The 27656-nt window shown below is 42.6% G+C and overlaps 1 protein-coding gene across 26 annotated transcripts in view; it reads left to right on the top strand.

Moving 5' to 3' along the window:
* The window catches only part of FOXP1 (forkhead box P1), a 345834-nt gene that overhangs the window by 187489 nt on the left and 130689 nt on the right, over nucleotides 1-27656 (top strand). Inside the window, exon 1 of one of the 26 annotated variants that reach the window (XM_027700842.1) lies at nucleotides 7223-7332. The exons of the other annotated variants lie outside the window; for them this stretch is intronic. The gene's annotated coding sequence lies outside the window, so the exon portion shown is untranslated. Of the gene's footprint in view, nucleotides 1-7222; nucleotides 7333-27656 lie in introns of those variants that run through there. 26 annotated transcript variants of the gene reach the window in all.

Below are 27656 nucleotides of genomic sequence, written 5' to 3'. Positions count from 1 at the left end.
TCTCTATCCTCCCTATTACTAATGTCTTTGTTATAACTACTTATTGACATCAACAAGCCTTAAATTTTCTCTAACTGTTGAAGGGTAAGGGGAAACTACTACTTAGTTGCACTTACTGAGATTATTGTTTTCTCTTTGTCTTGGTTTTGTTTTGTTTTGCTTCTGAGGTCTTTGATAAATAACTGCATAAACCTGAGTCCTCAGAGCACCTTGACATTGGCACCCAGAGCTCTGCAGTTGTGTGTGCAGGTACAAGCATGGACATGCAGAAGCTGGGTCATTTGACATGGAACCACCTGGATTATGTGCACATCCAAATCCAGAAGTCCTCTCTAGGCTGTGGATGCCTATTTCTGTATTTATTTACTTATTTATTTTTACAATAGCTGCTTTTACTTCTCCAGGTAAATTAAGATCGTGCAGTAATCGTTTAGGTTTCTGTGGGCTCTTTGAAGAGATGTAGCTTCTGAAATATGTTTGCTGGGTTGTTTTTTAGCCTTGCATCTCCTATGAAAATTCAGCAGTGGTATGTTTGTTCCCAGCTGTTTTCGTAGGTGTGTGCCTTCCCCTTATATTTGCCTATGCTTACTCATAAGCAATAAAGTTACACATTCAGGAGTTCTGTTTAGGGAAAGTCCGCAAAGGAATGCTTTAAAGCTGTTACCCAGCACGTGTATACACTGGGCAAGGCATTCAGTAAGCATCAGATATGAATTAAAAGTCTATTTCAAGTGATTGATGTTATTAAAATTATTAGAGACTGTTCCTCCTCCAGTGATCTTCATACTTTAAGGGTTGTCTAATAAGTGGTGCAGCCACTTATTTTTAGCAAATATACATATATATATATATATAACTTAAAATGGTAGTGTGCCTATGAAGGTGTAAAGCAGCTTTTAATTCACATGGAACTGTTTCTCATCGTGGCTTTTAGCACTGCAAGATGCTTAAGCATGTGCCTAAATGTAAGTGCGTGACTAGTCTGATTAAGGTCACTGGTACGTCTCATGCCTGTAAAATTAGGAATGTGCTTAAGTACCTTGCTGAATTAAGGCTTAAGTAATTTCACACTAATAAGAAGTTGCATGGATTGCTGATATTTTAGAAGTAATTTAACTTTATTTGGAGACGCACTGCATGTAGGGAGATTGTTTGGCAGTGTCTTAGGACCAGCAGCGGAATTGCAGAGGTTTTCAGTATTGTAGCCCTTGATTTCAGTGGAGTTTTGTCTGACTTTAAAATATTTAAATAAGAGCAGAATCAAATGCCGTGGTTTCCTGCGTTATGTTCCTTCTCCCATGGAGCTCTACTGGGTATCCCAGCAAGTGAGAAGAATATTAACAGTACTGTTGTAGTTTATAACAGTAATGTTGTAAATAAAGATTGGGATATGAAGTAAAAATGCAGAAATCATGAATACTCTTTGTGAGTTTATTTAACTGTATAGCACCCCATTAATTAAAAAAAATTAACAGAAGGTATTTTTTGAAGGCTTAGTGTAAACAGTGACATTATATAATGACAGTTTTTTAGGACAGTGTTGCTTGTTTCGTAGCTGCATTCTGTATTTTGTTAGCTGTGCTCCCTGCATTTCTAAAACATAAACTGTATTTGCAACCTGTTTTAAATAGTGCAAATATCTCTATTTTTTTTCCCCTATAAAATCTGTAGATTGTGTCTGTGGAGTGTATAGTCTCAAACATCCCTGAAGCCTGGGGCAAGTGCCAGCTTTATTACAAGTTGGGCTTTTCAATTTATTTTTAATCACATTTCTTCTTTTTCTTTTAGGGGTTTTTCTTTTTTTTTTTTCTTTTCCTTCTTGGCTACTGAAAGTAGGGCTGGTAAAGTGAAGGTTGGGGAGAGTTGGGCTATTTAATCTCTCTGACAACGTGTTTTAAAACTCATCAATGCAGTTCTCCCCTTTGCCCCCAGCTCTCACGGTGTGTTCCCAGGCAAACCAAGGAGAAGGATGCAAGAAATGGATATAATTCCTTGTGTTCTGTGTGCTGACCTAATCCTGATTCTCATTTAATGACCCCAGGATTGAGGACTGGGATGGTTACAGACAGAAACGTTGCTGGGCATATGGCTGCATGCCTGGAGATGGGTCGTTTTTGCTTGGTAGAGCACTGGAGTCCCAAGTTTGGGTCACCTCTTTTGATCAAGCTTCAAGGCTGAACTAATTCTTATATGCATGTTTGGGGCCTTCTTACCTTATTTAATAAAACAAGCAAGTTTTTGAAAGGATTTTTTTTCTTTTCTAGCAAGAGGCATCATTATCAAGGGGCACAACACAAATGTTTCAAATTTGGAGATGCAGAGCAAGGTCACAGTTTGCCTCCAGAATCTGAAGTAATCAGGATTTTATTTCAGATAAAACCTCTGGGGCTGATACTTAAAAAACACAACTTTTAACTGGCATTACGCAATTTGCTATGGGTCGCTTAGCCAAATATTTGTGTATGGGTCTTTTTTTTTTCTTTTTTTTTTTTTTCAGAAAGACTTTCCAAAGTTCAGGTGAGATTTCAGGCTTTAACAAACTCTACCTGGAAATTAAGTGCAGGAAGAGGGCGGGAGGGGGGGATCTTGTCTGTTTGAGTTAGAGTGATCACAAGCTAAAGGAATGTGGTTGCTGTTGACGTGCTCAAATCAAGTTTTCCTTAAATTTTCCTTGTTATTATCACCGATACTGAAAAACCTCTGCCAGGAAAGAACTGCAACACTAGTGAAATGTTGTAAGACCACTGTCTGACATTCTTTCCTTTTTTCCTCCTTTTTCCAGTAATTGGTGAGATATGTGCTGAAATAGGGGTAGGGTCCCTAGCTGTTTCCAAGGGCTGTGTGGGCAGAGGGTGGATCTTCCCTAGAACCTTCTGGCATCCTTAATCAGCAGCAGACCCACAGCTTTGGTGGGATTGGCTGCTCTCTCACGGATGAAGCTCGAGCATTTGTGTTTTTAAACCATCATCTTTTTGTATTTCTATTTCCACATAATTAAGTGATTCACTGAAGGAGAAAGGTCAGACAGGCACAGGGAAGGAGAATGGAACTTGTTATGAAGTAGTGGGGCCCAGGATCTTGCAGGAAAACGTAGAAATAGGAGGGGGCATAGTTTTCCTCATGGATGTGAAAGCATTTGGAGTGCTCAGATCTTCACAGTCCGGTTTCAGCAGTCTCCAGGAGAATTCTTCTGGCCTCTGCTTAAATGAGAAACCTGATCTAAAGATGAGCTCACCTAGGAAAAGCTCTGGCTTTTGGCTGTAGTTTATCTTGCTTTGGGATGGAGCACCTCTCCTTCAAGGAAAGGCTAAGATAATTGGGATTGTTCCGCCTGGAGAAGAGGCACCTTCGGGGTGACCTAATTACAGCCTCCAAGTACCTGAAGGGAGCTGACAAGGAAGATGGAGACAGACTTTTTGCAAGGGCCCGGAGTGACAGGACAGGGGAATGGCTTCAAACTTGATGTAGGTTTAGGGTGGATATTAGGAAGAAATTCTTTACTGTGAGGGTGGTAAGGCCCTGGCACAGGTTTCCCAGAGAAGCTGTGGCTGCCCCATCCCTGGAAATGTTCAAGGCCAGGCTGGACGGGGTTCTGAGTAACCTTTTCTAGAGGAAGGTGTCCCTTCCCATGGCAGGGGGATTGGACTAGATGAGCTTTAAAGTCCCTCCAACTCAAAGCATTCTATGATTCTGCATTGTATTGCATTGCATTCCGCTCCTTTACTGTGTCATCCCTCTTCTTCAGACTCAGGGAAGGATGGACAAGTGCGTATGGAAAGCAACTCTTCTGGATTTTGTTGGAAAGTCTACAACATTTTTGATGAAGAGGCTGGTTAAGGCACTGCTCTGTCTGTCATTATTTTATCCCGAGTTGCAGACTAAGCACAGTATTTTTATTTGGTAGGTTGTGTGCTGTGGTGCAGTAAAGAATTCCCACTGGGAATGTGTACTGCACTTGGCATGTACATGCAGAGCAGGTCAGTGTGGATGAAGGCATCCAGTGTGCTGAGTGTGCAGGTGTGGGAGCTCTGTGTTTGTGGCAGGGATGCTCTGTGGCTGGAAGAAACCATACAGTCTACCCCCTGGAAAAGCTGGCTGTGGCATTCACTTGTAGCTTCAGGTGAGGTGCTTTCTGTAAGGTCACAGGGAGGGTTTGTTACAGATAAACCTCCCCAGTGCTGCATTTTTGTGTCTGTTCATGTATTGAGCATTGTTCTCTCCGAATAGCTCTGCTGGTTTCTTCCCAGCCACCATCCCAGACATGGTACTCAGATAGCAGAAGCACTTGTTTTTTTCAGGGAAAAGAGTCTTACTTCCTTGCCTTCCCATAGCTGTAACACTATATTACAGATCTGAAAGAAAACCCTCCAAGTCAATAAACAACAAAAAGCAGACTTATCTTTTATAGTGTTCTTGAAACAAATGTAAGGTTATAACACTAAAGCAGGTTTTATTAAATCTAGGTGTGAATCCATATTGAAGAAATAATCCACTGCTTCTTTTCTGCTTCTTGTCTTTTTAATTAGCGCTGGCAATGGGATTGTTAGCTTTTAAGATACAGTAAATATGAGCCTATTAATATTATTGAATATAATACTCAACAAGGTGCAGGGAATGCTGGTAACTGTAGCTGTTTTATAGAGGAGCTAAAAGTGGGCTCTCTTTTCTTTGTCAAGTCTTCCTTATGACTGCTGGGGTGAAGTCCATAGTGGCAGCCATTCTCCCAGTTCCTGGAACAGCCATCCCATTGGATGATGTGGGACCCTTGTCCCTTAGTCCAGTCTACCAGGATGGGTTTGAGCCCCTTTCCAGTGAGCGCCTGGAGTTTAAAATAATTCTGACTCCTTCTTTATCTTGAGAAATGATTCACCAGTTCCTCTGATTAATGCTTTTTGAAGTGTTTTACTCTTGGTTTCAGTCTCTTAACTTGGGCAAGGACTGGATTATAAGGGTTTAGCAGTGATTAGCTCTGTTTACAGTATTTTTTCTTGCTCTGAAAGGTACGGTGTTTGCTTTGCCGAGGGGTTTTATTTTGCAGTTTCTGTTGACCACCTGCTTTTTTTCCTAATTGGTTACAAGGACAATTGCTAGGCATAATAAATAAAAGATATGGTCTTCCAAGGCTGTGTCATAGGGACTGTACGTCAAAGATTCATAAACTGTGAGCAAAAATATGTGCCTTTCCCTGGGGGCAGGGAAGCGCGTGCCGTGTTCATGTTTGGGGATCCTTCCAAGGTCACTGAGAGCCTGCAGTAGTAACTTCTCTAGTGCTGGCTGATGGCCTGGCTGGGCTGCAACCACACTCAGAACAGGGCAACCCACCAGCCCAGGTTTGCTGTGAACTCCTCTTAGACTTAACCTTTTTTTTTTTTTGTGGATTTTTGAAAAGTAGACTTTTTTTTTGTTTCAGTCTTTCCATGCAGAGCAAAGGCAGGAGTAGAGTGTGTCTTTGATGCTTCTTGGTCTGCCTGATAATTGTTTCACCATTCTGTCAAGGGAGGTTTCACTCCTGCCCAGGCAAAATCTTCTGGTGCTCAACTCTCCTGTAAGAAGTTTATTCCCAATACCTGACCAAAAGGCTTATCCTAGAATCATGGAATCATTGAATGGCTTGGGTTGGAAGAAACCTTAAAGATTATCTTGTTACAACCCCCCACCATGGGCAGGGACACCTTACACTAGACCAGGTTGCTCCAAGCCCCATCCAACTTGGCCTTGAGCACTTCCAGGGATGGGAAATCCACAGTGTTTCTGGACAACCTGTGCCAGTGCCTCACCACCCTCACCAGGAAGAATATCTTCCTAATATCTAATTTAAACCCACTCTCTGTCAGTTTGAAGCCATTACCCCTTGTTATATCACTACATACCCTTGTAAAAAGTCCCTCTCCAGCTTTCTTGTAGGCTTCCCTCAGGTACAATCTCTTCCTTCTTCTGTCTGTAACAGGCAGAGAGCAGATTGTCTCCTTTCTTGTTACAGCATCCTTTTTCCTACATGAATTCTGTTCCCATGTCTGTACCCTCCATCTTTTCAGAACTGAAGCAGTCTTAGCTCTGTCCTTGTCCATCCTGTTTTTCAGACCTGTGGTCAGTCTGGTCACTGTCTTCTGGACTGTCTCCGGTCATCTTGAATTACAGTGCTCCAGTGATTTGATCCTGCAACTGAAGTCTTGCTGTAGCAAGTGGAGACAATGAATTTCCTATGTATAACTTGCAAGCAGTGCTCCTGTTTGTGTATCTGACTGTGGTACATGGCATTTTTGCAACAGCATGACCCTGTTGACTCATATTCAACTTGTGATCCGCTGTAATCCTTAGGCTTTCTTTTCCCCCTCTAAGAAGTGCTGTGTAATCAGTTGTCTTCCTTGCTGTATTTAGAAAGTTTGGATATTCCAGCTGAATTGCAGCATCTTATAATTTATCCCTAATGAATGGCATCCCATTTTTACAGACAATTTTTTGCACTTTCTCCTCCATCTTTTCAGTCTCTCCCAATGTAGTATCATCCACAGATTTTCTTAGTTGTCTGTTAATTCATCTGTGTTGTTCTTAAAAAAAGATTGACTTCTTCAACACGTTTGCTGTCTGATTCCATCTGAGAGTGACCCATGATACACACCCAAAAAACAGTAATTTTGTTCAGATTGTATTTTCCTAGCTTGTTTCTTACAATGTCCTTTGAGACATTACCAGAGTCTTTACAGTCAAAATACAGGTCGTGTTTTCCCTCTTTCAAAGACTTACCAATGGGTAGATGTTTTTCCTTTGATTTTAAAAGATCACCTGCATCTTGGACTGACCTGCACTTGGAATTCAAAACAGTTCAAAACCCATGTTGCCTTGCTGAGCAGGACAGAGCAGCAGGAAGAGCAGCCAGCAAGCACCTGGCTTGTTCCAGCTTCTTCACAGCTATTGCACCAAGTACCCAAGCTAAGGAAAAATGAGATTGTTGGAATCTTATTGCCTACATAACTCACCACAGCCAGACCTCAAACAGCTATAGGTAGAATGTGTTCACAGGGACGAAACTAGCACTTGCAAAAATACGAAATTCCAGGTCTCAGTTAACTGATTTTCCTGGTGGAAGCTCAAACTGGGTTTGCATAAAAAGAACATCCTAGGATGGATGTGCCTGGAGACCCTCACAGTGACCCGTCCCTATTCCCTGTGTATCCCATTTCATATATCGGTTCTTCCTGAAGCAGTCTTAGCCCAAGAAAGTCTCTTTGCTGTTGTTTTCAGGCCACAGTCTTGTCTTGGAAGCCATTATCTTTACCACACATTGTGTCCCTCTGTGTCCAGTCTTGTATCAGACTGCCCTTGGAACAAAAGGTGAGCAAATGATTGTGTCTTCCCATTTAATTGCATATGTCAACGATAAATCTTTTGAGAAGACTCAGGCCACATGTTTCTGAGTAGGCCGCATCTCAGTCTGTGTCCTGATCCCTGTCCTTCATCGGTCTTTCAAATCTGAAGTAGAAACCAGAAGGTTCAAAGGGGGACAGGGGGTGGGGGTGTGATTGTAAAATCTCATTTTGTGTTTACTGCACAGAGTCCATCCAGAACCCCCCAATAACTGCCTTAGCTGCGCCTCTGTCGTTTGGAGGCCTCTGCTCCTGTCTTTGCCAAGTCTCTGTCGTCCACAAGACAAGACATCTGCAGTACATTTGTTTAAAGCAGGGAGATGACAGGCATTGAAACAGATGTTGGAAAACAGAGCAGCAAAAGGCCTGTGCTAAGTGAATCGCCCATAGGGCCTGAGCTGTTTGATGGCTGATTACAGTGTGAGCCAACTGTTCGCTCAGAGCAGGCTGAACCCGGGAGATCCCTCTGGTAAGAGATGTACTTTGCCAACATGTGGTGCTCTCTTTGTCACCATACCTTTTCACATGTACCTGGGGAAAACACAGGGAACGGGATCATCATTCAAACCCCTTTAGATGAGTAACACTTTTGCTTATCCAGGCTGAATTGATTCCTAGTTACGAGTTGAACCATTGGAAAGCATCAAGAGCGTGCCTCGGCATCCAACAGCCAGTATCACTCATTAGTTTGAATGAAAAGCCTGTATGCAGGCTTTATCAAAGCTACAGAGAGTTTTATCATGATCAACATAAAACAATATTCTCTCTGAAACCTCTGCACCATATTGCCATATAAAAAGCAGCTAATGTCTAGTGATCCTTGGTATATGAAGCAATTCAGGTTTATCACAAGCTGACATATTATGCTTTGACAGCAAAGAATCCCTTTTGTACCTGATCTCATGTTTCCTAAGACCAGCTTTTCACCTCCTCTCATCTTGTCTTTAGGAGCTGATCCCCCTGTGCTGGGGAGATACAGCTCTTGTTAAATGAACTCGTGAAACCTGGGAGTATTTACCTGTTCGTCATCTTGGGCGAGACATGAACTTGCTGAGTAAGGGAGCCAGGCTGGGGCTCAGTTTGTTCAGTCCTGTGGACAGGAGCTGGATGGAAAACTAGCCCCTAGCAGAAAAAAAGTACCCCTTCATGTTCTCATATGTTCAGTAGGCATCCAGCAGTGAATGCCAAGGACACAAGGGCTGCCCCTTTCCCCAGGGTTAAGACAAGATCAGGCCATATGTTTGGTGCTTTCCCAGAGCTGGAGGGGCTCCTGTGCCTGGGCTGGCACTGATGGAGGGATCAGCAGCTTGCTTTTCACACTCACCTGGGATTGCTGATACTCCATAAGCATCCAGAGATTGCACCATCCACTGCTGCCTCACCTAAGGGAACGGAGGATGGGGCTCTCCAGGCTGTTTGAGCTGCCTGCATATGTGCTATCTGCTAATGAAAGACTGTTCAGCACAATCACATTTCCATCTTATCCTGGTGGAAGGAAGGAAGGGATTTGTGCATCTTCTTCTATTCTGTTTTTCTCCATTTAATTTTTTTCTTGGTGATGTTGTGGACAGGCAGTAGGTGACAGCCTTGGAAATCATTACTGGTTTGCCCTGGTCTTTACAGGGACTTGAACCGTTTACCAAAAGCATTTTTGAAAGGACTGGCTCCCATATGTCTGAGTGAAAAACACTGGACTGTGCTTGAACCTCCTTATATCATTATTGTTTATCCAAAAGGATGAAAGGAAGAACTGATCCAGGACACCTGGAGGGATGAAGGGAAGGAGAGCTCCTGTGTGCCTGCCCTGCAGATTCCTTACCTGAGGAACGCAGATGTACTGCAAATTTTGCTGCCCAGCCAGAAAAACCAAGGGGTTTCCCTTCTTCCCCCAAAGCTGCTGCCATCTGCAGAGGCAGGGAGCTGCACTGAGGGATTTTACTTTCAGGAAATCTTGCTGATCTCATAGTTTTGCAGGTGGCAGCCAGGGCACTGCTAGTCCCTGCACAGTGTATCCCACCTGGCCTTTTCCACTCCCTCTCCAGAGGAGCTTTGGTCCTCAGGTCTCTCTACTCCCATCATCTTGAACAATATAAATATTGTGCAAATCTGCCAAGGCTTTGAGCTGAATGTGGAGTTGAAGGGAAGCTAGGTGCATGAGTATGCTTTTAGTCCTCTAAAATGGATGTTCCGCTGAACAATGAGGAATTTATTAAGTGTAAAAGATTTTTTTATTTATTTAGAAGTGTATTCTTCCCAGGCTTGTTCTTACTCTTCCCAAAGCTGGCTTTTGTGACTTGGCACTGCTGGGTTAAGAGCTGGACTTGGTGATCCTAGAGGTCTTTTCTAACATAAATGATTCTGTGATTCCAGCTTGTTGTGCAGTGCTGGCTTTGGGCTCAGCCAGTTTTGGCTCTGCTTGGATTTCCCCAGAACCTGTTTGGTTTTTTGCAGAGACACATCTGGGCAGCTGGTGTGTGAGACCTGAGTCAGTTGTGCCCCTGCCTGGAGGTGGCCCAGGGGATTCCCCACTGGAGCAGGGCCAGGACGAAGATCTTTACGCACATCTTTGGTGCCCACCTTCTCCAGGTGCCCACTACCCCTCAGGGCTTCAAACACCTTTCTCCTTGCTCCCTAAACTGCCATAACTTAGGCAACATTTGTGGATTAGGACACCTGAAGTGGTGCTTGGTGAAGCCATCTGAAGGCAGAGGGAAGTAGGAGGTGTCCCTACAGGGGGCTTGGAACTAAATGATCTTTAGGATCCTTTGACACCCAAACCAATCTAGGATTCTATGATATGATTGCCTGAAGGTTAAAGGGATTGATCACTTGAAGTGCAGACTGTGCTCACCTCTTCCTTCAGGTGAGCAAAGGAAGAAGTGTTTCAAAGTCTCTAACATGAGATGTTCATGGAGATGAGTTTTCTGGCCAGGTACAAGCAGATGCAGTTGAAATAGGTCAGCACTGTTACTTGTGTGAAAAGTGTTTATTCAGGGCCTTAAAAAGAAAAATGTGATGAGATCGTTATGCCAGAAAATATTAATAAATAATTGATCGATAGCGGAAAAGGCTCTTTCTATAAATAAACTCCAGTGTAATTAATAGCTCTGTGTTCAGTAGTGTGCATGCAAAAGAAGCCAGGGATGCAATTAATGTGCCGGGGCCCTGAAGGACATCTGCAGATAAGGGTTAAACAGTCTGTTGAAGCTGAACTCATGAACCTGGTTAAACTGCTGGACTTGTTTGTTTCAATAAAACTTTCGTCTCTGCTGTGTACGTATTTTATAGCATTCTATAAGAAACACTTAAAGTCATATTTTTAATATAATGTTGGTAGCAAAGTATGAAGGACAGAGGAGGTAACAGAGAAGGCAACTTGCTAATGCAAAAGCAGTGTACTGAAAGTCACTTTTATTTCTTATTTATAATCTACATGCACACTCTGGATAATAGATGACAACGCTCATTCAGTACTTTAACTTCAAAGCAGAGAGAAGGCATGGATGACAGAGCTGGGAGCTGGAACACAAAGGTACTAACAACAAGAGGAAAAATGCCTGTTTACTGGATTGCATTTGTTAGCACGCTGTCTTCAGATATTGTTCCCCCAGGAATAGTGAGAATATGTGCTGCACGAACAATGATTTAACATCTGAAAATGGTACTTAAAGAGTTTTCTGTCTGGTAGTAATGTGATGAAGGCTTCTGAATGGAACCTGGGGACTTCATTTCTTCTATTTATCTATATGTCTCTCTGGTTTTAGTCAGCGGTAATTGCATATTTAACCCCTTAAATAGGTTTAACCCTCTCAGCACTAACTTTTTTTTATTTTATTTTTGGTCTCACATCTCCTTTTGTTACACTACAGCTGTGCCTCTCACATTCCTTGCCAAAAAAACAGAAAGGCAAAAGGGATTTTGGAGAAGTTGTGGCCAGGGAAGTGCATTGAGAATAATACCAAGCTCCACCTCTCCTTCTCCCTTTTCCTCTTCTTCCTTTTTTGAGGAAAGCAGTAGATAATAGCATCCAAGGAAAGTGTTTTAATGGGATTCAGTACAGCTGGGAGCCTTATAGCAGAGAGGGAGAGGGAGAAAGAGGGCTGTAATGAGGGGGGAAGTTGCAGATAGAGCAGTAAATCAACAGTATAAATTTGCTGCTTACTTCAGCACTCTACTTCTTTGCATCTTTCTCAATTAGCACTTGTTCTGGGGGGCTTGCTTAATAGCTTATGTGAAACAAATATTAACATAAATTGTTTAATTATATCAAAATCTTGAATTCCTCCAAGACGTAAAATTGTTTTTAGCTAGGAATACATCTGCAATAAAACATCATCTAGTTAAAGTAAACGAGCTCTAAGGAAAGTCATAAGATTGTAGCTGAGCTACTTTTACAGTTTATTTTCATGGTATTTAAATTATGATACCAGTGGGTATTTTTAATTAGTGCCTCTTTAAAGTGTGCACTTGTCTACATAAGCCATTTTGGCAAATTTGACTCATTCATACCGTGGTTGCTGTAAAAGAGGCCAGCACAGCCTGCAGGAATTGGAATTAAAAGTTTCTGCAAGCTGTTGTCGACATGACCACATCTCATTAACTTAAAAAATGGAGATTATTTGCCTGAAAGCTTGATTTGACTAACAGTAATCAAATATTAGGCTCAGTGGAGAAGGAGGAGAAAAAACAGCCTCACTGTTGTGATCTATATCCTTAAGTGTTGTGTGGTTCACTTTAAATAGCTATGACATATTTCTGCTGTGACAAACAGAAAGGGGAAAAAAATAATAAGACATAGGACTTTGTGAATAATCCAAGGTTAGTTTTATTTTCCAGTCTGACATATTATTTACTAGGTTTAACCAAGGGTAAATATAATTTTTCTGATGATTTTAACATTAAGAAGAATTAATTATCTTGAATAGTTTCAAAGTTTAAGCACTGGAAATTTCTTGTATCTCATGATTATCAACTGTTAAACAGTCATGAACCTTAAATTTGTATCCTATAAGCATTTAACTGTTTTTAATGAAATAAGATGACGTAGGTTGCAGAATTTTGCATAGGAGAACCAAAATAGAGAAGTGCCTTTCTAGTCTTGTGAATTCTTTAAATAGGTTGGTAAATGATATAGCTGAGGAAAAAAATCATCTATATTTCGTGCAACTATTAAGGTATGGGAGCATGAAATTCAAAAATGTTTGTGCTTGAGAGTGGTAGGGTCAGAATTCAGTGTTGTGTGTTTGCCTGTTAAGCAAAGGACAATGTCATACCTAGATGGAAGCTGTGGCACACGGTATTAAAAAAAAATAAAAGGTGCAGTTAAACAAAAGAAGATAAAGTCTTGCGCCTTTTTATGCCTTTGAACTGAGAACATGTGCTGCATTTTACTAAAGGAACATGAGCCTTGAATGTAAGTAACTGGTTTTTGCATTAGGTACTCCCTGGAGGTAGCAGAAAAATATCATGTCCCTGCATGAAATGCGAATGTGAAATCTACCAGAAAGAAATATTTATGACCATTTTATGCTTGATTAGACTTGGATGACATCTGTTAGAAGACAGGGACTGGACAAAGAGAGAGACGCTCGGGGGCAAATGTTAACAGAGTTGTTTAGATGATGCTGGGGCAGGAGCGTCCATTTACTGCCAGGCAAAACATAGGAATTGTGTTAGCGAGAGTGCAGCTGACAGGAATTCGCCGTGATGGAGACAGTGTAAACTGACGGGCTGAAATAGTAAAATGCAGCTGTTGATATTCGCCGCGCTGCCACGATTTATGGGCAGGTATCGCAGCTGAACACAGATACTGTAACTTCCAGGGAGCAGATGCATTAACAAAGTTATATAAATGTGAGTCAGCTATAAAAAAGCGACATCTTCACTTTTTTAAAGTTGTTATTCCGCCAGGCTGCACAGAGAGTTGGAAGGACTTTCCGGAGGGGGGAAAAAAAAAAAAGGCTGGATTTTCTTTTTTTTTTTTTTGAAGTCTCTGCAGAACACACTGCTCTGAAGCAATCAACCTGATTGTTTACTTTCCCCTCCTTCCTGTAGCACTGGAGCTTTTGCCCACGCTGGATCCTGCTCTTTTCTGAATGAAACACGTTCCTTGGCTGCATCTGCCCTGGCACGGGGGCAGGAGGGATGAGCTACCAACCCCCCAGCCCAGGGCAGCAGCACCAGCAGCCCTTCAGCTGCTGTAAATCTTTAACTCCAAAGTTTGACAATTAATCGATGGTGAGCCTTTATGTGTTTTTAATGTTAAACTGTTGTTTACCAGCTCAGCAGAAGTGGGTTTTATGGCTGGAGGTACAAACACTCACATCACTCTGGGTCTTTTCCCAGCTTTCTTTTCCTGTAAATTTTCTCTGTCTGGAATGCTTATGGGAAATGTTATTTTGTTTTTGTTTGCAACAGCTCTGTTGTTTTGATTTTGTCTGAGTGGTATGGAAAACAGTACGTCACTTGGAGTGGGTGTTTTGTCTATTGGCCATTTGGCTATTCCACATATATTTCTCATACTTATTACATGATGACAAGGGAACCCAAATGGCATAATTTTCCAGTTGAATTTTGCTTTCCAGTTTAATAATAGTGAAAGGAAAACAAAGTTAATAGATTTAGCAGTTTTGATACTGCTCACATGCTGATAGATGCCTTTGGATTTTTTTTCCCTGTGGTTAAGGGTCTATTTAGACAAAGGTCAGATTAATGCATATATCAGTTTCTGTAATAAACTGCATAAGGATTATGTTACCCATTTTGCATACAGTTGTGAAAAACTGTAATTTAAGTACCCAAGCCCATAAAAGGGTAATAAACAACTTCAGTATCATCAATATGATTAGTCTAGGGTACTTTTTACTGTGATTTTTTTAGGCAGCCCATAACAGAAGAAGTACCAGCAGATGCCTTTTAATTGAAAAATGATCTGAAATAAATTTTGCACTTGAAAAGAGAACACGGCATTCTCCATATAACTGTTTAGCTGGAGAGATCTGAATGTGAGATACATGGATTCTTGCAGAGTATTTACCATGTTGAGGAGAAAATATCGACAGACCACAGACTGCAGCTTTAGGACCAGATAATTTTTATGTATAGTACCGAAATATAAAATGGAAAGTATGATTAATTTTTCAATTTCTCTCTGCAGATATCTAATAATTGTGCCCATGGACTGCCAAAGGCTCCCATTAAAGATTTAAAATGCAAAGAAAGGTAGAATCAAAAAGATGGTATTTTGGATTAAATAATGTAAAAAAAACTGTAGGGCAATAGCAAAGTGAAAAGCTATTGGCAAAATAAAAGCATCGTGTGAACTCTCCTTGAGACAGATTTCAACATTTACACATTCAACTGCAGCTTTTTGTAGCTAGGATTTAAAATAAAAATACTTAAAGGTTGCTTAAGCCAGCTGTGATTTTAAAATATATTTTTAGGCTTTCAGGTTTTGATAAGCTTGTTCTCAACAGAGTGATGAAAAATACAGTGTGTGATCCTGTGTTATAAATATCTGCATAAATACAGTGGCAAGGGGTGTAATCTGTTGTCCAGTATTTAAGAATATGTTAGCAAACTGTGTAGCATAATGTTTCTTTCATTAAGTACCAATAGATATAGGGTGACCAGAAAGCATTTTGCAACAGCTTCTTGGGAATGTGCTATTTTTGTTAGCCTTGGAAAAAGGGATGCTGCTGCTGTAGTATATAAAGGCTGTCAGAAAGGTCCAGCTGGACTTTTCCTCCCTTTTCTGTACTGTCTTTATCACTTTGCTCAGTTCCACATAATAACATCTTCATCTGAGATTGCTGTGGCACAGGGGAACTGCATTTGTTGATCAAATTTGGCTGGATAACACTGTGATCTCGTATCCTGAAGTGCGGAGATGTGCCTGGAATACGTAAGCATAAAGCTGGCCCCTTGATTGATTGATTCTGCCTGTCACAGAACAAGATAACTGGATCAGTAAATACCCTGTGCACTTCAACTTCATCTATACAATCAAAAGTGAGGGCATCATGGGGCTGAAAAACACCGAGGCATGATGGGAATATCTACATTTCAGAATGATAGCCAGGAACTTGCGAAAAGCAAGGAAGAGAAGAAAAATTTTTTATTCCTTTTTTTTTTCCCTGTGTGTTTGTACACGAACAGCAGTGAAAAGCACATTAATTTTGGTGTGCTTACGGTGTGTTTGTTTCTCCATGGATTTATTTCAGCTTCACATCGGTGTAACGCTCTTGCTGTTGCCAGTGGTGCTAAGCCAGCACAAGGCAGGAGTAAAGCAGATGAATCAGGCTCCGGATATCTCAGGGAAAGCACGTTATTTGGGGTCTCCTGTAAGAAGGTGGCATTTTGTCAGACAAATGTAATTAAGCTATGCAACTAGCTGAGGTGATTTGCTAGTTTGGCAACTCCTTGAAGTTCAGCTGAGCATCTTGAATTCAAACTGTGGGATCCAGCTTTATTCTGGGAATTTAAATTGAATCCTAAGTGAGAATTAACAGTGAGGGCACCAAAAAAAAAAAAAGGTGAAAGATGACAGGTGGCAACATCTAAAAGGCCGCACTTTTGTGTAGAAATGGAATATGAGCAAAGCAGATGGGTTTTGCTCAAGAGTTTTACTGTGTTTTTCCAGGGATGCTTTTGGGCTAGAAAATAACTGTCTGAACATAGTTTTAAGAAATTCTGGAGATCAGTGTTCCCTTCAAAAGTATGTGTGTGCATGTCACGTGTTGCTGATAGAACTAGTTCATCCATCTCCAGCCTTGTTTGTCCTTTCTCCTTCCCGACCGCCCCTGCACTCTGTGGGTTTTGTCTGAACAAGATGGGGTGACAAAGTGAGGAGATACCTCTCAGGCCACCTTCTTTCACCAGGGTGTTACCAACAGTGAGATGTGGTTCCCTGCCCCATCTCCTTCTCAGGGTGATACTTTGGAAGCACAAGGTGTTAAAGCCTCAACAAGCGTTTGCCACCTGTTGTGGTCCTGTAGCTGAGCATCTCACCTCCAGGTATCCCCTGCACTGTGCAGGGCCAGGTGTGTGATCCTTATGGGTCCCTTCCAACTCAGAATAGTCTGTGATTTTGTGGTTCTCCATGAAAGGGAACCACTCTGTAACTGGGTAAGGCAGCACTAGCAGTGAAGTACATCCTTAGGCTCAGAGCTGCAGGATTAGGCAATCCTGGGAGCAGTTTATTACAGTGCTTTTGCTTTTAACTTTTTACAATTATGAGATTTATGTGTAGTGTTTAATCTGGCACTTCTGTTTAGTGCTTCATTTGTCTAAGACACAGATTAGCACAGTTTTCTGTAGAGCCTCTAAGATTCCTTGAGACACCTCTGGAGTGTGGGGAACTGGAGAGATCCAGAGCCCTGTGTTGATAACTGAAGACCTGCCTTGCTACTGCCTAAAACAGCAATGCTTAAGGAGAAAATACTGCTTGTTTTCTTGGAATGTTTATGGATTCTTCTGCATCTAGGACCGTTTATATCTGGCTATGGTTTCAATCTACATGTCACTCCCAGGTACCATATTAAAAGGATTAAATGGTTGACTGTGGGCTCTCTGTACTGTAATTGAATCTCTTTGAATTTTTTGACATTCCATATATTGGAGAAGATTGCAAACTGTATGATCATGTACTTTGCATCTGCTTTCTTTCCTTACCTACGTAATGACAAAGGCCAAGTACTCATTACTGAGTAGGATATGGCATTTACTGTGGGCTTACTCTGGGTAAACTGGCAGCTTTCAGAGCTTGGTTGGAGTACCATTACTGTATGATACTGGCATGGTTTCCTGACTGTTTTGATAAACAACTTAAGGAAATTTTGACAAATGGTATAAATAGCCTTGTCCAACCTGGACTTGTATCTCAATTTTGCAAGATTCCCTGAGGAATCTGCATTTTTTTCATCTAACTCTCTCCTAGCTTTTCATGGAGAGGGAGTTCTGTCTTTTGGAGTCAGAATGACTTGGTAGACGTGGAAAAGCCTGTAGTGGTTATGCACCCCAAAGTGCTTTCCTGTCAGAGCCTGTGCATGGCAGGCTTTGCTTGGAGAGAGGGTTTGAGGTTGTCTCCTCAGGCTCGCAGGGCTTTACCTTCCTTGGACCAGTGGATTGCAGCTTTGAACAATTCCTTTCTATGAAATTGGACACGGGTGAGTTACAGTAGTCACGTGTCTGTGAGGCTGCCCACCTACAGTGCTTTCTGATGAGCTGCCCAGAGACACTGGGCACAGTTTTGCAGGCCAATGGCCGTGGCTGCCCAGGTGGGAGCTGGCGGTGGACGGTGGCAGGAGGTACTTGGTGTGCTTGGAGCTGTCAGGACACTCCCTGTCCATGCAGAAACAAGCCTCAGGACAGGTGTCTGTGCTATTTGGCCACCATCTGGGAGAGAGCCACATGTGATGCTTATAATACCATATCTGTCTGCAAGGGAGCTGCTGGAGAGGCAGCCTGAGCTGGGTGCTCCCTGTGTGATCTGACATTCCACAGCGGAGCGAGTGCTTGCCAGATGGACCAAGGTGCTGGAGAGCCTGTGCTCCCAGTGAAACGGGGGGCAGGAGCTGAAAGCTGGAAGGGAAGCTCTGCTTTGTACTGGCAGTGAGAAATAGAAGCGATAAGAATCGCATTGTTCTCATCCAGCAACTGCAGTTGCAGTGAAGGGATAAGAAGCGTCCTCCTCTGTGCCTTCCCTGGAGAAACTGGGAGAGATACGGAAGGTCAAAGGATACCTGTGGGATGTGATGACCAGAAAATGGTGTAAGGACATTGCTTCAGGTTGCAGTCTCTCAGACCAAGGAGATTCAGCATCCCGGGACATGTCACAATAGAGAGGACTGGGGGATAGGCAGCCCTTGATGGCTCTTCACTCTCTTCATGTTGCAGCCATTCTCTGATTTATGCACTGGAGGGAACAGACTGTTACATTTGTTGGTGTGGAAATTAGCTGGAGCAAACAGCTGGCTGTAGACTGTGGCCTTCTTTCTCAAACAGTGCAAAAGAACTCAAGGGGAGCTTTAATCAAAGTCTGTGTATTAAGTATCCACTAAAAATACAAAAATCGATAATATCTGGAGATTTCTGACAGTTGGAGTTATTTTGTGTAGAAAATACATGGCAAGTGTTTATTTCTAAATGTTGACTGCTGCTATTAGGTATTTATGACATTGGAAACGCAACTGAAGGCTGAAAGCACCACAACAGCCTAAGGTTGGCTCAAATTAGCCCATAACCACAACTTGAAGAGGGAGTTTTACTCAATGTTTAATGCTGGAAAGCATCTCACAGGGCTTCTCAGGGATCAAAAGCTTTGCAGAAGTGGTCAGCACTACACAAGCAGTGTGGAGGATGCAGAAGCAATCAATGTAGGAGTTTCAAGTTGCCAGGATCATTCTAAATAAAGTCTCCTGGGGATCAGGGACCTTCCTTTCTGTGTTATGTACCTCTGTCCTTGTTCTTTTCTTTTCCCCAGCCCTTCAGCTGGGTGGGGTGAGAAGAGTAATTTTTAGGCAGCATTTGCAGGTTGTTTTTATGAAGCACCAATGTGAGAAAACTCCTGAATTTGACACAGCAACGGAAGGTGGGGCAAGTTCATGGCTCTGAGGGTAATTCTGAACCCCTCCACCATGGGCCTTGTTTTCTTTGGCTGGAGCGTCTGACAGGGCTGACATATTTATGTACAGAGCTAGTATTTAGCTTGGAATTTTACACATATGAATGATGAACTAAACAGAACTCATTTATGTTTTTCCTTCCCTCTGTAGCATTTTTTTCCCCTCTTATTTTTTTGAAATGTGAGGTTACGTATTGCAGACAAGTCTCAACATATCCACCCCGTGCTTGACCACCGGAATTAATAAGTAGCCACATTCCTTGATGATTCTATAGGGATTGGAGGCTAGGCAGCCGAGTTTGCTATTCAAGAGAGTTAATAAAAATTTTCATTGCTGGAGGAAAGCTTATATACAGTAGTCTGTTTGTCCTGTATTTCAACCACCTGAGTCAGAGCCAAAAAAGCAATTGTCTACTACATATTTCAAACAGATGCTGAGGGGTAAAAGGAGTGACTAGAATTCACAGCAATAAAATGCTGGCTCTTTAAGTTCCCTTGAAGGAAGTGAACCTATAAAATTTTTGCTGCTGACTTGTTTGTCCAGTTCTTTGAAGTATTTAACATTAATTTAGTCTGCAAATCATTGCCACCTCAATTTTTCATTGAAGTATCGAAGCCTGCTAAACACATAACCTTGGAGTGCACGAAAAAACCTGATTCCTTTAGCAGATACATTCATTTACCCATTGGAAAACTTCCTTCTGATGCTGGTGGTGGGGTATGCTCTAGGTATTTGCAAAGGAAAACTTTTCAAAGGAGTTTATTTTTTATGACTATTAATTTCACTTGCAGTAGGGAAGTGTATTTTAAGTGGTGGTGTTCCACCCTTTAATAACACCCATTGCTGCTCTGTGTCGGAAACCAAGGTGGGGGGCCAGGATGGTTGTGTTTGATGGAGTAATGGGCTGTGCAAAATTGTTGGAGGTTGTAGGTGTTCATGAGTAGATGTGCCCGTCCTGTGCCCAACACTGTGTGCACAAGCAGGGTTGGGAGGCCATGGTGGCAAGGGCTGGGGGACACCCTCGTGCTGCAGGTCAGTCTGCCAGCGGTTCGTGCCCTTTTGGGCTGTGCCCAGAATTGCTGAAAATCAGAATGAATCAATGACAGTTCATGCCAAATAAAGGGAGTGTTTCCCCTGTCTCAGATATTCTGCCTTCCAAGCAATCTTCAGGCTCAGATAAAAAAATTACAGAAGTAATTTGCCCTTTTGGAAGAAAGATCTCAGATTATTCGGCGAGTGATGGATACCCTGGCAAATTCCTGAATTTAGTTATTGCTGAGAGATCCTGATCAGCAACCTCCCCATAGCGTTATTTTTTTTGCCTTTTATTTTTATTTTTTCCCCCCATTTTGACTTTTTCCACCTAAATTTAAGTTTCTCCCTTCTCCTGATCCTTGTGCCCTGGGGGATATGGAGGGGAAGACCCCTGGCCCCACCACTGAGAGCTCCAACAGAACTGTGCCCTGCCTGGAGCTGCCCATGGCAGCACTGCTGGGACCCAGCGGTGGCATGAGCAGAGGACATCAGCTGTGAGGGAAAGTTTAAAAAATGCCATCAGGCTTAACTTGGAAAAAAAATATCAACACAGAGGGTGTCAATTGAAAACCAGCAGGGTGGGAAAGCTGCTGTACTGTAGTGGGAATGCAGCAGCCTCAAGGCCCTTTAAATGATTGGTGACACACTAAAGATATTGTTAAATTACCTTTTTTATTGGTTCTTGAGTCTTATGTCTTAAAAGACTATTCTTTGGAAGAAGTCAAGAGAATCCTTGTATTTGGTTTAGATATAAACCTGAGATACAAAACATGGATGTGGATCTGGGCTTGAACTTCTCCGGCGTCAAGGGAGTATTTCAGGCTGGGATTTTGGTGTGAGACATCTCTTTGCACATGATGGCTTGGAGGACTTGGGTGCAGTGTTCACCTGCAGCACAGCTAAGCTTCAGCCAGGGATGTTGGTATTTTGGCATGTTTCCCCACCAAACGGGGAAATAGTGAAGCGTTTCTGTCTTACAGTTGTTTAAAGATCAAAAAGAACATTTTCTGTTTTGTTTTCAGCATCAGAAATTGAATACAAGGGTTTACCAATTTTTAAATTCACTGATTACGTTGAAGAGAGGACCAGAAAGTGTTTGAGATCAGTTATGCTAGTGAGCAACCAGAGAAAAGGTTTTTTTGCATCTGATTCTAATTTTTAGCATTCAAAACTGCTTATCTTTTGTTGTTCATGAGAATTGTTTCAAGTGTTGCTTTAGTTGCCCTGTCTGTAAAATCTGGGGGGTGGACAAGAAGCTTTTTAATTTTGTTGAAGGACTTTAGGATGATTTCAGAGCGAATGTGTATTGCTCGTAGTTTGTAAGAGAACTTGGGGCACAGGCTTAATGAAGGATCACTGGTGAAACACTTACTTTAATTCAAACACTCTGGTTAAGACTTTCTCTCCAGCCTGCGTGGTCCCATATTTCACATTCATTCCCAGCACGGACTTCCTTTGCTGAAGGTCCCATAGGTAAGCCACAAGAGCAAAATATACTACAGGGCCTCATACCGGCACTTGGAGTGGGAAATTTTAACCATCCAGCTTAATTTTTCATGACTGTAGAACAATAGCCAAGATTGTGTTCTGGGGACAAAGGTGGCCACGGGGACAGCCCCATTAGCCCCCGGCACAGGCAGCTCTGCCCCCTCCATGGGCTGCTCTTTGGGCTGGGACAGAGCTGTGGCCCACAGAGATGTTTTTCTCCTGTGTTTGGAGCAGGATCATCGTGGTGACACGTTCGTGCCGAGGGGTGAGGGCTGAGCACGGCTGTCACCCGTGGAGCCGCGTTTTGTATCTGCCTGCTGGGGAGCAGCTGCAGGCAGAGGAAACCAATAGGGATAATGGTGATGCTGAATGGGAAAAGAGGATTTTTTTGAACCTGAAAGGGGCTGTTTATGTATCATAAACCGCTTTTCAACGTTGTAAACCCTTTGAAAGCAGCCCCTCTGCCTCCTCTTTGCTCTGTGCAGCATGAAGCATCCAGGTTGGCTCTCCAGTGACAGCAGCAGCTCAGTATGGTTTTTGTAGCTCTCGGGAGGAATGGGGAAAATTCTGAAAAAAATCTCAATTGGCAAAAAAAATTTCAGCATTTTTCAATCTTGTATTGACTCCTGAGCAGCAGGCTGGCATCTACAGACTGCTGAAAAATGCTGTGAATTGCTAATTATGAATTACAGCAGGAGGTCAGTTCAGCTTAGTGTTCCCAAAGCCTCAGAGATCAAAAGGTGCCAGTGAGAAAGGTAAAGCATTGAGGGGCAATGAATTTGCCAGGCTGCCTGAAACTTAGTTGCACTATCTAGTTTGAGGAAAAAAAATGTTGTTGCTGAATTTCGTAGGGGAAATTTTTTTTTAAAAAAGAAAAGACGGATAACATTTCTATTGAGGCATGGACTGTTTGCTGGAAAAAAATGAGGATATGAAGCAATTGCTGAGGTGCTTCTAGGTTTTTATTTTTCTTTCAGTTTTATCTATTAATTTACCTGATAGGGCAGTAATTAAATGAAGAAAAGCAGTAAGAAGAAGCAAGAGGGCAGGATAAATGGCATGTTGTTTTTCTTTAATTTTCTATCCAGTGCAGAGCAATACAACAGTTTTTTTTAAGCTGCAACAGTGTGCATTTCCCTTTTTCATGCTCTTTCCAGCTGTCATTTCCAGGAAATGGTGCTGTCAAATGCTGTATTTATGTGTCACGTCTCAGCCTGGTCTGGGTAGGTGGTGTGTGGGGCAGGAGTCAGCTTATCCCCCTTCACCACTGCTGTGCCCCAGTGACACAGAGCCTGGGGCAACCAGGGGGTGCATTTGTGCTGGGGCTCACGGGTGCTGTGCAGTGCTAAGGAGCAGGAGTTGTCTCCCAGATTGGTATCTCCCAGGCTTTTAAGAGCATCAGTAGATAAGGATCGAGATTTTGAAGTAGTGGATATCAAGGGAAGCAAAGGATTTGTGAGCACACACAGTGCCCAGGCATCACCTCCAGCTGCTCAAAGGGTCGAAGAAAGAGTGAAGTTAATCAGTAGAAGAAATGTCCAATTTTAAGGTGGCAAAAACCTCCTTTGCTATCACCAAGCTCCTACTCAAGGAGGAGGGCAGTCTTTGCGGGGGAGCAGCCTGTTTGTCTAGGGTGTATCTGCTTAAAGACTTGGACATATTTTTTACCACTTTCAAAATCCTTTCACCAATTCCCCAGATTGTTGGCAAAATATGGGTAGTGGCAGATTCCTAATAACTCTCTTTCCCTTCTGCATCAATTATGTGTCTTTGCGAGGCAGAGCTTTGAGTCAGCTCTCCTTCATTTCGCTCTTCTGGTCGCTCCCACGGGAGAGAGTCTCTTGGTAATAGGAGCTACATCAGTTCAGAGAAGAATACAGTTTTGTTCTCGAATGACATATGACTATCAGGCATCTGATGAGTTCTCTGAGTGGGCACATGAATTGAACCTTTTAGGAGTCTGGGTGATTAATGGCCTGATGGGTAGGAAGCAGACACTCGTAACAGGTCTGGGGGATCTGCCTGGCAGAGTTAAATAGTGCCGTGGTAGCAATGCCCTTTTACCCTTCTGAGCTCCCCTGCAAACGTCATCAGTGCTGCACGAAAAAGGAAACAAAGTTCACCACAGGGTGGTTTAGGGGATTTTTTTACTTTTGTTTTTGTTGCCCATGTGTTGTTGTGTGGGTTTTCTTACAGAGCAAGCACAAAGAGATGTTTCAATTTGACCCGTAGAATTGTTTCTTGCTTTATATGATTCTAATTGTTAAAGATCCTGGGCACATTGACATGGCCTGTGATCCTTGTGTCTCAACCTGGCTCCTGAGGAAAAGTCCGTAGTGCTGCCCGTGTTTGTGGATAGGGCTGGATCCCAGTGCCAGTGTCAAGTGGGGATTTTTTCCTAATATGGACAGTAGTCCACAAGGAACTGGATGAAGTCCATCAAACTAACGTCGCCAACAGCCAGTAGAAAGTTTGGCTGTGCTCTGTTTGGACCAACCCAGAGTGAGAGACCAGAAGGTAAAAGGCTTTTTCGCACCATAACTTGATATCTCGTGGCCAAGGATGATGTACTAAAGGCACAGACCGAGGAATGCTGCCATGAAGTGATGCTTGCTCACCACTTCCCTTTGCAAATAGCTGTACAGTCATGGCTTTTGCAAAATGAAGCTGTTTTGTTTTGCTTTGCTTTGCTTTGTTTTGTTTTGTTTTCCCCTAAAGACAGCTCAGAGCAGGAGCAGAGCAGGCACTGACATGCCTGTCTAAACCCCCTCCTTTTCTAATTTTTTGGGACATGTTCCTCCCTTTGCCTTCTGGCCTTTTTACTGATGCAGTGCAAGTGTTTCCACTCACAAAACTTCCACTTCTGCTAATTTTGACAGTGTGAAATTGGTGTATATTAATTTTTTTCTGAGTTCTCACTAGTGGATTGCACAGCCAAGCCAGTCCATTAGATGGGCACTGGCAGCCCATTCCTGGTCAGCAGTAAGTGCTAAGTTTGTTTCTAAAGAAAATATTGTGAAGCAAAGGGATATTTTTTTTGTGTTGGTTTGTGGATTTTTTTAAAGTCTTGATGTTCTGTATTAGACGTAGACTGTTTTTAAACATCAGCATGTGTTCCTTTTCTTTGATGTTTTTTCCGAGGAGGATTCTGCCTTCCACTTTAACAGAAGGCCCATGTTCTTCTCAGGTTGTTTTATTCTGCTAATGATGTTGCTTACTCAGATAAATAGGTATGTGCATGTACATTTAAAATGCAACATTCCCCTTCAACACACCACGGAAACATAACAGAACTGATCTTCTGTAGTGATCTCCCGTGCCAGAATTTTCATGTTTTGAAATGAAAATGGATTCTCCTTATCTTCTCATAGCCCCTTTGATCCATTGCCTGTGGGTGCATAGTGGCACTAACGACAGAGGACGGGGGAAGCTTCAGCTTTGCATGGCATCATTAGTTCCAGAGCATTAGCAGCATCTCAGTGAGGAGCAGCCCTGCTCCTGGTATGCCAGGAGAGAACCTGCCTCCCTACACCTCCCCTGAGCTCGAGCCCAGGTGAGATACACCCCCTGGAAGGGTCCTGTGTGTTCCTGCCAGGTGTTTCTGCAATGCTCTTCCCGTTTTCCTGACCCTGTCAGTGCCTCGGCAGTAGGAATTCCCTGCAGTGATACCTGCTTTCCACATCTTTTCCTTCCTCCAGGTAGCACATAACTCCAAGGGCTAAACTTGCAGACTAGACTTGGGTTCACCTGTGCATCAGCCTGTACCCGTGCTGGGAGTTCGCATGTTTGCTTTTTTCCCCCAATTATTAATTCAGTCCAAAGTTTGTCATTTGTAGCCAGTCTCAACCAAATAGCTTGAACCTCTCTGCCAGGACTCTGCATGCAAGTACTGTCAAAAGTGTTCTCAGTGATGAGTCAGTTCCTTTTTTTTTTTTATTTTAATGACGGGTATGCAGCTAGTGTACCCATTAGAGCGTGCCGAGGGATGGCATAGAAATGAGGATACACATGTGTATGTATCAGATGCTGAAGAGCAGCATTCGTGTTATAAATATAGCTCAGCTGTGTTCCTTCTTACATTTCAATTTTATAATCCGTTCCAGAAGATTTGGACAAAAATACTGTGGTGTAAGAGAGCATTAGTTTCTGGGTTCTTCAGATAATAATTCTTAGTACAGAAACTAGTAAATAAACCTCTAAAGATGGGCAAGATGACATCTTCCCTAGTTCTAGGAATTGGTCTTGGGGTATAGATTTATGCAAGGTAAAATAAAGGACAAGTAGAAGCAGGAGCAGAACTGTATGTTTTATTCTTTTAGTTTATTGCTAAAATGTATGAATAGTCCTTTTTTGTTTGTTTTATTGGTGTGATTATATATGATCTATCTTTACATGTATACTTTTTAGACCTGGTGGGCCCACTGTGATTAAATGTTTGCTTTGAATACGTGTCCAGCGTGTTAACTTTTCACAGTGGAAAGTTGTTAAATTCGTTTTTATACAAGGGGGGGGGGGGAAGAGGGAGGGGGGAAAAAGAAGAGATTGTTAAATGTATGGAAACCCTTATTGGCTGAATTATATAACTGAATTCATTCAACATGCTCGGTGTATCTTGTTCTCCTTTCAGTATTGCCACTCTGTTCATCACCCCTTTTAGTGCTTTAGGCATATGGCGTGCAGTACATCCAGGGAAGTGTCAACAATATGGCATATGTTATACATACTGATCTTGATACACCGTAGAAAATAATGGGCCTAACTTTAAAAGGCACGGTGCTAAGAATAGAGCGTGCTGCAACATGCAGACAGTGAATCCGCCATGAATGTCATGTTTGAAGACAAAAAGAGCTGTATTTTTCATTACTTTTGTGGCTTGGTTTGTATCTTGGCATTGTTGCAAATTAAAATACGGCAGCGAGGTGGGTGCAGGCAGGACCTGCACTCGCCTGATGCCGGAACCCCAGGATCTGCTGAGACTTGGGGGTCACAGTGCATGGGGGCAAGAGGGATCGGGGGGATGTGTGCAGGCAGGAGGGAGCAGGGAAGGCAGGGAGCTGTGGGACCTGCCTCCTGCTGTTGCAGGACTGCCTGTGTGAGCCAAGGTGGGGACCAGCAGGGACTGTGCTACTGACACCCGTCCGCAGGAAGAGGGACGGGGACGAAGGATGTCCGGATGCGCTTCCAGGAGTCATTAGAGGGTCGCATTAGCTCACCACTTAGCTCCGTCTCCCCGCTGTAAATGAGCCTGCACAAGCAGATTGCAACGCTTACATTAAAACCACAGTTGTGGAAATGAGTCTTTCCAAAGACTCTTCCAAAGATCTGCCCATTAGGATCTGACTGCGGGATCAGGGCTCTCATCTGGACTCGCAGCAGTAAAATAAAGATGAAACGCTCTGTTTCTCATTTCTGGATCCTGGACTTACTCAGCTCCCCATTTCTCAGTGAATCTTTCGTCCCAGGAACGCTCATTTTTAAATTAGAAAAAATTTAAGCAGGGGGTCCTTTGAAACACTCAGCCTGAAAATTGTTCCAGGAAGTTTCATCTTTAAAATAAATGATTCATACCGTCCTGTAGGTGTATGTGTAGCTGTATGTCTGCCTTGCTGTTTACTGTGCTGTACTGGCCTGGCTCGGGAGCTGTAACATCTGAAGTGCAGAGAAGCAGTGACTGGAGAAAGGAATATCCTCTTTCCAACAAAGACCAAATATTTGTCCGTTATCTCTCTGGCCGTTGTAGCAGTTCTTGATATCCACAGAACCGCGCAGATCACCGCGTGGATAAAACGGCACAACAAAATATTTATTTTTAATCTTTGCTGCATGTTTGGTGCATGTTTATGAGGGTTAAACATTAATAGCAGATGTTGTTAATGAATAGAAGGCTTGAGCCAGCTTCTGAGACCTTTTAGTTAGTACATGAATTTTCTGGTTGATGACAATACTTGTAACATGCCTAATTACGAAGTAGTGTTCTAATCAAGCCTTGAATAACTGAAGAATTTCCCCTCCTCTTTTGCGGTTATTTCAGTGGCACACACACAGATCGCTTCAGTGCCTGTGCTTATTCTTAGTGATTTTTCTTTTCTTAGAACATTCATTGAGGTTTTTCCCCCAAGAAGCACATGTATTTACGCTGAACGTC

Source organism: Neopelma chrysocephalum, unplaced genomic scaffold (assembly GCF_003984885.1).
Source record: "Neopelma chrysocephalum unplaced genomic scaffold, ASM398488v2 Primary Assembly neopelma1_147, whole genome shotgun sequence".
Classification (NCBI taxonomy): Eukaryota; Metazoa; Chordata; class Aves; order Passeriformes; family Pipridae; genus Neopelma; species Neopelma chrysocephalum.
Note: the sequence above shows the minus strand (reverse complement) of the source record. Positions and strands in the feature narration are given on the sequence as shown.